The following is a 9,491-nucleotide window of genomic DNA, read 5'->3' as shown; positions in this document are numbered from 1 at the left end:
TCCTATACAGCTTCCATTACTGACCTAAATGACTTCCTCGAGGGAATGTCTATTTTTAATCATTTAGCTTTAAACAGAAAAAAAAATCAAATAAGCCATATGAAATGGAAACGCTCTATAGCAATTTCCAGTTAACGAGTTCGAAATCCCTGAGGGAAATCTTCGAGATGCTGCATGTTGCATCTTCCGGATGAAGCAGGACTTTCAGAGTTAAATTCAAAACTAATTATAAGTCAGATACAACCTTTTTTTTTTTTTTTTTTTTTTTTTTTTGCTGTTAAAGGAAATGAAGTAATTTTCAGTCTCTCGTATGCGATGTATAGGAAAAGTATTGTAATCATCAACATATTCGAAGTGAAGAATTTGTATTTCGTCTTCACATTTACATACCCCATTTTTGGCATTATCTCTATCTGACATTGAATACGATAGCTCAGAGACGCTTTGAACTATATGGATGAAATTTGGTCTGCGGGCTTACCAATGGAAATAGATAGATGTAGGTTTCTATCAATTTTAAACGAAATTCATTAACAGGAAATGAAATAAACAGAGGCCGTTCGTGTACGAGGAAATTCTATCATTGCTAAACGCAAAGAGGTAAGTAGATAAAATTTGATATAAATATCATCTGTCTGTCTGTACTTCCGCATGAATGTAGACATGATAATTTATAAATCTTAAATCAATGTTATATGTTATCTCATGGCTTCATAAATGTCTGTTTGCTCTATGTACATTCATCCGTCTATCTGTAACAAAGATAACTCAAAAACCATTAGAGCTAGATGGATGAAATTTAGTAGTTATACCATAGTTCTAGATTTCTACCGAATTTTTACTGCATTCAGAAGAAATCTGTTTGCCCCATCGTTCGAATATAAGTTAACAAACTAACTACAATACAAAAGGAGCTAGATGCATAAAATTCGGTACACATATTTAGCGTCTATAGTGTAAAATTTTGAGCCAAATCCAAAAAGGAGGTGATTGTCTGTCAATGCAGTGCAAAACTCGAAAACGGAATGACTTAAATATATTAAATTTGGTATGTGATTTTATGATTGCAATTTTAGTTTTATGTCAAATTTTGGTATCAACGGACTGGAAAAAATTAAATTTAAAGCACAAATTAACCTTTATTAAGAATATGCGCTAAAGTTTTAAGCAGACCACTCTCGCTGGCACCCCAATATGTTAATTGCTACACCATCATAACGAAGTGTTTAAAAATTATTCATGTCAGTATCATTATCTTTCATCTTCTTCATTCGAAAAAAATATTTCATTGGAAGCTCCATTCGCCAAGCTGTTACTTAAGCAACATATCGTCTACCTGGCACAGCGTGCTTCGTGCCTCCTTGCTTTTCCTTACATTTCAACTTCTTTTAGGTTTTTGAAAGATACAATTATCATCAAAGCTTATTCCCTTTTCAGTGATCAGGTTCTAGTCTTGCATGACAGTTCGAAAATTTTTGTTCTCAAAAGGTAGCGCATGGTTTCTATCATCAGGCGGACTAAACTGAATAAGTCAACACTTTTATAAACCATATACAATAATTTGTATGATTTTATTTTAGTGCCTTGCTATAATTCGTATCCAGACTTAAAATCCTTTGCGCGAACTGAAGGTGCCTCATCAAGGTATATTTATTCCTTGACACTTTTTTCCTCGATTACCGTGTATAGCCGCTTCTATTGAGAGCTTCAAGATTAGCTGCCATTTCTTGCAAGGGCCGCGATGAACTGGTGGTAAAGTTTCGGTTTCGGATCCGAAGAGTTTTAGGTTGGAGACCAGATACCATCGAAGAACCGTCGTGCAAGCGGGTCTGGTGCACGTTAAATCCGCCCGGGTTAAATGTAACCCACTGGTATAGTGTGGAGAAGGGGCTGCCAGCTCAGGTGTCGTTCTCATCATCTGACCGCGGTTCAGAATGACGAGGTCCGTCCCAAAATAGCCCTAGTGTTGAATATAACTAAACCAACTAAACTAAAGCCATTTCTTGGAATTTATATTTAGACATTATTAATTAATTAATTAACGAAGGTACCAATTGGTAAGAAAAAAGAATTGCTTAAAAAAGTTGCCAAGTTCTGTAAATTTCTTTTTCCGTTGATAAAAGAGATGGATATGTGTTTTATTTCATTTCTTTCTAAAGAAAACGAAATGTTTATGGTGAAATCAGGTTCTTAATCTTTTAAATGTTTCAAGACTAGACGTGTTTTCTTTTTAATTAAAGAAAAAGTATTAAAAAAATCTAAGCAATATACCTGATAGTGAGGGAACCCTCAGTTTATTCTCTATGGAACCTATAAAAGGAAACATTGCTTTCCTTTTAACTGATAAACAACAAATTCAGTAACTCTATCTCAAGTATAGAAATAGTAGAACGGAAATGGATCATATCAAAGTAATAAAGAAATAAATAACTGTGCCATCAAAACATTAGGCTGTGACTTATGAGAATTCTTAAAATAAAGATTCTATTCCGATTTTACATAATAAAACAGCAGAAGAACAAAAATATAATTATTTTTTGTTTCAAAATTTCTAAGCTTAATTTTTCAAAACGCATCGATTTAATTCTCTTTTTTTTAATATGCACATTTTTTTCTTTCTTAATTGGTATCAGTTTTGTATCCTAGAATAAATTTTGTGAAATATCATTTCTTTAAATCTTACTAGGTTAACAAATCTTGTTGAATTTCATATAATGACTTGTTTTTACTCTTTTCATTCAAATCTTTCTATTATATTTAGTCTTATCGCCCTTTGTGGTACTTCTTTACTGATAAAAATGTTCAAAATTCTTTTGTACGCCTCGTGTTGTGCGGTTGTAGTGCACAAGAAAAAATTCAAGCTAAGCTTTAAATTTTTTTTATAAAAAATTCATTTCTGTGTAACATTTTATTTTTCACATTACAAAGTTCCAAATAGATACACTTTTGTTTCAGTTTACTCAACAGATATATTCTCATACAAACAAAAATCGTCCATTTCAAATTCCAGAATTTACTTTCATTAGATAATCGTCATTTAACAAAGTCATTTGAGAATTATTTGGGGTAACATGATATAATTCTTCAATCATTGTTGATGGATATTAATAGTACTTTATCCAGCACTTAGTACCGTGATTAAGGTGAGATAATCAGGATACGTACCCGAGTAAAAAAATGTATGTTTTTTTTTTTTCATTATTTTGGCATATGGATTTAATTTCGGAAAAAATAATAAATTAATGCATATATTTCGTTGGGAAAAACAAAAAAGTAGTTCAAAATGTTCACCATATTATTAATAATATTAATTTCCTATGTGAAGAGCTACAATGAAAATAAGAATGTGAATATGTGCATAGGAAAAGATTGTTAATAATGAATATTGTTACGAAATTTTAACTCCACTAAGTCCGTAAAGTCAACGGGTTCGCTTGTTGTGGGTTTATGGTGTGAAAGCAATCAACAGGCCTCAATAACGAACGACGATTTTTAGAAGACAAAGATACGCTAAAAACAAACATGCAATCCAGACGACCACAAGCAACACACAGCAGCATATTACAACAAATAGTAGACTACAAGTAGTAATCAGTAGTAATAACAATCACAGCACACAAAGCGGGCAGACAGAATTCAGCAAGAGGAGGGAATCTTCGTAGCTACACTCTACGGTTTCACCAAATGCCTGAAATTCTCCACTGTCTCCTCGCTTTAGCTGTAACCAGCTGTCGACTCATTACTACAAGACTACTCCTCACACGACTCGATGCTGTTCTGCAATAAAAACCAGGACTCGGCACTTAGCTCAATTCAACAATCGCTTAAACACCACACTATGCTTGCTCGGCACTGGACTGATCCGGCTATTCGCGATTCCACGTTTCAAAACACGGCCCGCTTAACGACTGACTGCAGCTTGATACTATCGGTATTTTATAGTTCCCAGGAGGCGGGCTGAGAAGATTATGGAACAATTAGGCATATCTCGGTTCCTATTGGCTCAATCACTAAAATTCTGGAAATTTCCAGAATTATCTGTTTGACGCCAAATTCGTAGCCAAGTCGCCAAATGATCACCAAGCTCTGGGATCACTGACTCGGCACCTCATTAGCATCCAACAGAACTGATCGTAAAACGATGATTCCAGTGATTGAACTAACCCTTCTAGGAAGCAACATTACAGATTTGTAACAATATTTTTAAAAACACACTGCTTTTTTGAAAAAAAAAATTCATCGCTTTTATTTATAAAATAGATATATATAGTAGATAACATAGATAAAATGGATGACAACATATGGCAGTAATTCTGTTGAAAAATTAGAATGCATTGGGCACACACAAAAAAAGAGTAGGAGAGCTTCTACGAAAATTTAAAAACATTTTCCTGGTGGAAAAGGAAAGCACATCGACAAATTCATCGACAACATTCAAAATATTATGGCATTGCAATTAGAAGTATTGTCGAGAACCTAAGAGAAATGCAAATAGCAGTAATTTCAACCATTTTTTATTGGTGCTCTGGTAAAGACAAACAATGCATGGGAAATGCCAAAAAGGTATAAAAAGTTGTACAAATTCCAGAAAGCAGAAGTTTCTTGAATTAAATTTCAGAATACATCTACAGCTCTTCCTACGTTTGTCATAAGCTCCATAAAAAAACTTCATGGATGTTTATGTTCAGAAATTGTTAAAGTAGTGCCAGCATGGAAAAACGCAGAATTGTTTTAAAAGAAACGCAATGAAACAATTGAAAAACGCAATGAATATTTCAATAATGTTGCGTAGAGCGTTGTCCCAAAAGAGACATTTGTTGAACGGCAAACACTCCATGTAGAAATAAGTTCGGCCATCGTTCTTTTTAATTCTGGTTTTGCTGCTGTATTTGAAAAATGTGGTATGCTGAGAGGACCTAATTTAAATATGTTGTATACTTGCATATATATGATTTAAATATGCTATGTTACCTGATATGTTATCGGAGCCTGGACAGTATGAGGATTGCTCACTCAAAAATACATTAAACACCCAGGGAACATTCCAGAAGAATAAAAAAAAGAACGGAGAGCGAGCAAAAAAAGGAAGAGTTTAAAATTTGAAGTTAAGGACGCTACATCTATAAATCAGAAGAATTTTATTTCCTTCCAAAATTACTCAATATTATTTCGTATTACATTAACAATATAAATATATTGCAGTGTCCCATAAGTTTCTTTCCTATTTCTAATATGAAATGAGTACACAATATTTACTGTTTAAGATATTATTCATTTTGTTATATAAGAACCCTTTTGCTTAGAGAGATGGAAGAACCTTTCTTCCATCTCTCAGGAAGCCTCATTATGCCTTCTTTCCAAAAGGGTTGTGTTTTGGAAAAGAAATAATTCTTGTGGTGCGCTTTTATTTCGCTGGTGGATTTAAAGCGCTTATTGCGAAGATAATTTCTTTAGGACAGAGACAAGTAATAATCAGATGTAGCGACATCTGGAGAGTACGCAGGATGAGGTAAAACATCCAGATGAAACTGTAAGAGCTTCTCTCTTACGATTAATGCAATATGTGGTGTCGCGTTGCCATGATGAAAAACAACGCCTAGTCAGTTCATTAATTCTGGTCGGGTTTTTTTTTTTTTTTTTGCTATGGCAGTTTTTATTTTATCCAGTTGATATCAGTATTTAGTAGGATTTATTGTTTTACCTTGAGGAAGGAGCTCATAGAAAATTATGCCTTTCCAATGTCACCAAATGAACAAAAAAACTGTTTTGGGCTGTAGACTCGGCTTTGCGACAGTTGAGGGCTTTTTATCCTTATACCATGTCGTTTTATATGCAAATTTTCATATAAAATCCAAGTTTCGTCTGCAATGACAAACCTCTTTAAAAAACGCGATGAGAAAGAAACTTTTGGGACACGCTAATATTTACTCCGAAATAATTTTTGGAAAAAGAAACATTCAACTGTAAGAATGATTTTAAAAAAAAATAAAAGATAAAATAAAATAAAAATAAAACAAAAAAAAACCCTTCTAATATTAATATGAAATTTTCTGAATTCGTTTTCTTTTATTCTTGTATCTTGCATATCTTTTTTATCTTATATATATACATTCTTTCTTTTAAAACTGAAACCAATATTAAAATTAAGTAATCTTTCTTTAGTGTTCATGTGTAAATAAAAAGCATTTCATAACAAATTACCCATTTATTAACTTTGTTTAGCTGCACATCAAATCTATTGAAGTAAAAGTAATATTTTAGAGCATAACTCGGATAACTGTTCTAAAAATTGTACTCCTTCTAGAATTTATAAATATGTAGAATATAATGTTTTTGCGGCTGCTAACGCAATTCAAACGTTTTTAGGTATTTTTCTTCATATTTTACAGATTTAAAAACTTTATATTTACTATATTTTTAAAAACTTTAAACATATATATTTAAAAAATCTCATTTTAAAAATATTTAAGATGGTTACCTCGACGGCATGAGAATTGCTAACTCAACGAGACATTCTGAAATATTCTTAAAACGGTCTTGAAAGATAAAATAAGAAACACCAGAAATACAAAAATTTGTAATTTTATATTAAAAAAGGCACCACCTACAAACCTAGAGAGTTTTAATGCCTTCTAAAATTTGTAAACATTATATCGTGTTTTATTAAAACTTTAAATGCATTTTCTGAGAAGCAGTATGTATTACTGTCCACTGTAACAATGATTTCTCAAAAAATTATTCAAGTATTGATATATATTTGTCTGAAATTCTTTATAATATGTATAATGTTTTCTATTGTACTACAGTACCTCTATTGTACTACAGTATTGAATATAAATAACATTTTGAAGTGTTTAGATGTAAACAAGAAACATTTTTCTTGACAAATTACCAGTTTATAACTTTGTTCAACTTTATCTCAAAATTGTTTTGTATTATAAGAAATATTTTAGAGAATAAAGTAGAAAAATGCTATAAAAATATGCTCCTGTAAGTACTTATGCCTATTTTGAACATACTTTTGTCTATAATTGTTGGCGTGAAACAAATTTTTTTATTTTTTTTTTCTTCAAATTTCCCAGTTTTTTTTAAATAAAATTCTAAAAGCTTTATTTTCTAGTGTTTTCAAAGTTTTGAAGCACATGCAATTAAAAAATAACATTAAAAGAAATGTATAATTAATTTTCAAGGAAAAGTCTCCGAATGCAGTCGAATATCTCAAAGAGCTGAAGAGGTCTGCAAAACTTCGTTCGAACCTGTAATTCTTCATCTTCGAAAGCGAGGATATGCATTCACTCAATGTAGAAATCTCATATTCTAGAAACCGTGCTTTCGTTTTAATGAATAAAATATTTATAAAAATTAAAGTAAAATGTTGTCTGTTTGATAGATCACGACCTCGGTATAGCTGAATTTCGAATATAATCGGAGTTGATTCTTCAATTTCCTTTGGGATTTGATATTCGTTTTATCCAGAATTCAACCACGTTTTATTTAATCTTTCTGGATTGCATCTTTTCAAAAAGATTTCACTTTTCCGGACATCCCGTTCGCATTGGTATGCAGTGAAGTTAAGAAAATCCCGTTCTGTTCAGATGTTGGCTTTATTGTATAACCAAAGTTTCAAACGATGAGCTCCGTCTCAAATGAAACCTCGGAATAGCTTTTAATTGAATCTTCTACATTGTCATACCTTTTATTTAATGGAATTTAAAAAATTATAGGTTGGAAAGCTTCCATCATCTTTCAGATAGTTTTTTTTTCACAATACTTATAGTACCTTTGCATTGAGATGACAACTTTTATTTCTGAAGTCAAAAAAAAAATCAACAAAGATAACTTTATAAACAATCATTACCAAGCTGAATTGAAAGTGATTATTTTATTTGAGAGTTTAAAATTCTACTTTAAAACTGCAAAAGAACTATTTTAATTTTCAAATTGCAATTTTGCACATCTGACTGGAGCAAGCGATAAATTTTTGGTGGAGGCGAGTTCAAATATAATTTCAAAATTCTGCCAGAAGACAAAGCTGTGTTCTTACTTTTTAAAGAGGAAACGACTTTTATTCTTTCTTCGTCCAATATCTGATCTACATTATTAAACCTTGAACAGCGGTCTCAGACCATCATAAAAAAGACAGAGCTATAGAATTAATTTAACTAAGCTTAGAAAGGTAAACAGAAGTCTATTAGTCTTGCTGAGTCCAACAATTTTATTCCACGAATATTGAAATGAAAGAAAATGTAAAATTTTAATCTATTGGTAGAACGAATTTTAGAAAAATAGAAAATAATAATAAAAAAATAAGACTAAATTGACGCAATCGCCAGAATAAGAAAAAAATTAAATTTAAAACGTGACTCAAAAAATCAAGATGAGATCAAAAAGAGATTTCTGTATTTTTAAAACATATCTGCCTGGATGCTGTCTGAAAAACACATTTCTTCTCCACACATATGCATAAATATTTTTTGTTTAACAAAAAAATAAAAAAAGGGAGAAAGTAACGAGAAAGTTATTTCACTATAGATAAAATAATAATCATAAATTACATTGAAATGTTTGTTTCTATTATAATTTGGGAAGTAATGATGTCCTTCTAGAGAATTTGATTCTGTAATCTTAAAGGGGAAAAAAGATTTTTTTTAAAACAAAAAATTAACTGCTTCGCAAAACCTATATTTTTCTTTGCATTCCTCTGAGATATTTTAGCAAAAATTATTCAAAATTCATAGATCACTTCGTTTGAAACTTTTCTTACCTAATATGCTCTTTTTAGATTCTAGCGACTTTATATATATATATATATATATATATATATGTGTGGAGTGAAGCTACGTAGATTCCGTCCTTCTGCCGAATTTTGTCTGATCACATTGTGTGCTATGGTTGTTATTACTACCGATTACTACTTGAGCGCTACTATGTGCTGCAGTGTGTTGCCTGTGTTCGTCTCGGCTGTGTATTTGTTGTCCTTATTTTAGTTCAGTAATAAACGACGTCGTTTGTTACTGAAAGGACTGTGTTTCTTCATCGGCCAACAAATCGTAAAAGACCCCGACTGAGTATCCGTAACAATGTATATACATCAAATCACAGAGTATTCCGTAGAGAGCATTCCGTAGTAAAGAAAGCGCTTCGACGAATGAACTCTTCTCTTGGTATTAAAATATTTTGATCCAAACGGATTTGCGGGAAATCTTCTTGGGTAAAATTCGATGAGTGAGGGCATATGGCATTGATAAAAAGAAAATTATGAAATAGAATGCAACAAAAATTGAAAAGTATTTATTCTATTTGTTTGGAATGTTTTTGAATAAATTATTAAATATTTTAAGTGCTTTTATTTCTTATTCCGAATATTTCAAGAAAAGCCTTCATAAAAGACTTCTCAATGGCAACTGTTTTGCTAAAAAATTGATTCTTTATTTAAATGAAATAATAGTTGAAAAAAGTCATTTTCTTAAGTTTGATTGATTCTTACTTTA

This window comes from Argiope bruennichi, chromosome 7 (genome assembly GCF_947563725.1).
Source record: "Argiope bruennichi chromosome 7, qqArgBrue1.1, whole genome shotgun sequence".
NCBI lineage: Eukaryota > Metazoa > Arthropoda > Arachnida > Araneae > Araneidae > Argiope > Argiope bruennichi.
The sequence above is the reverse complement of the archived record's forward strand: the minus strand, read 5'-3'. Positions refer to the sequence as shown.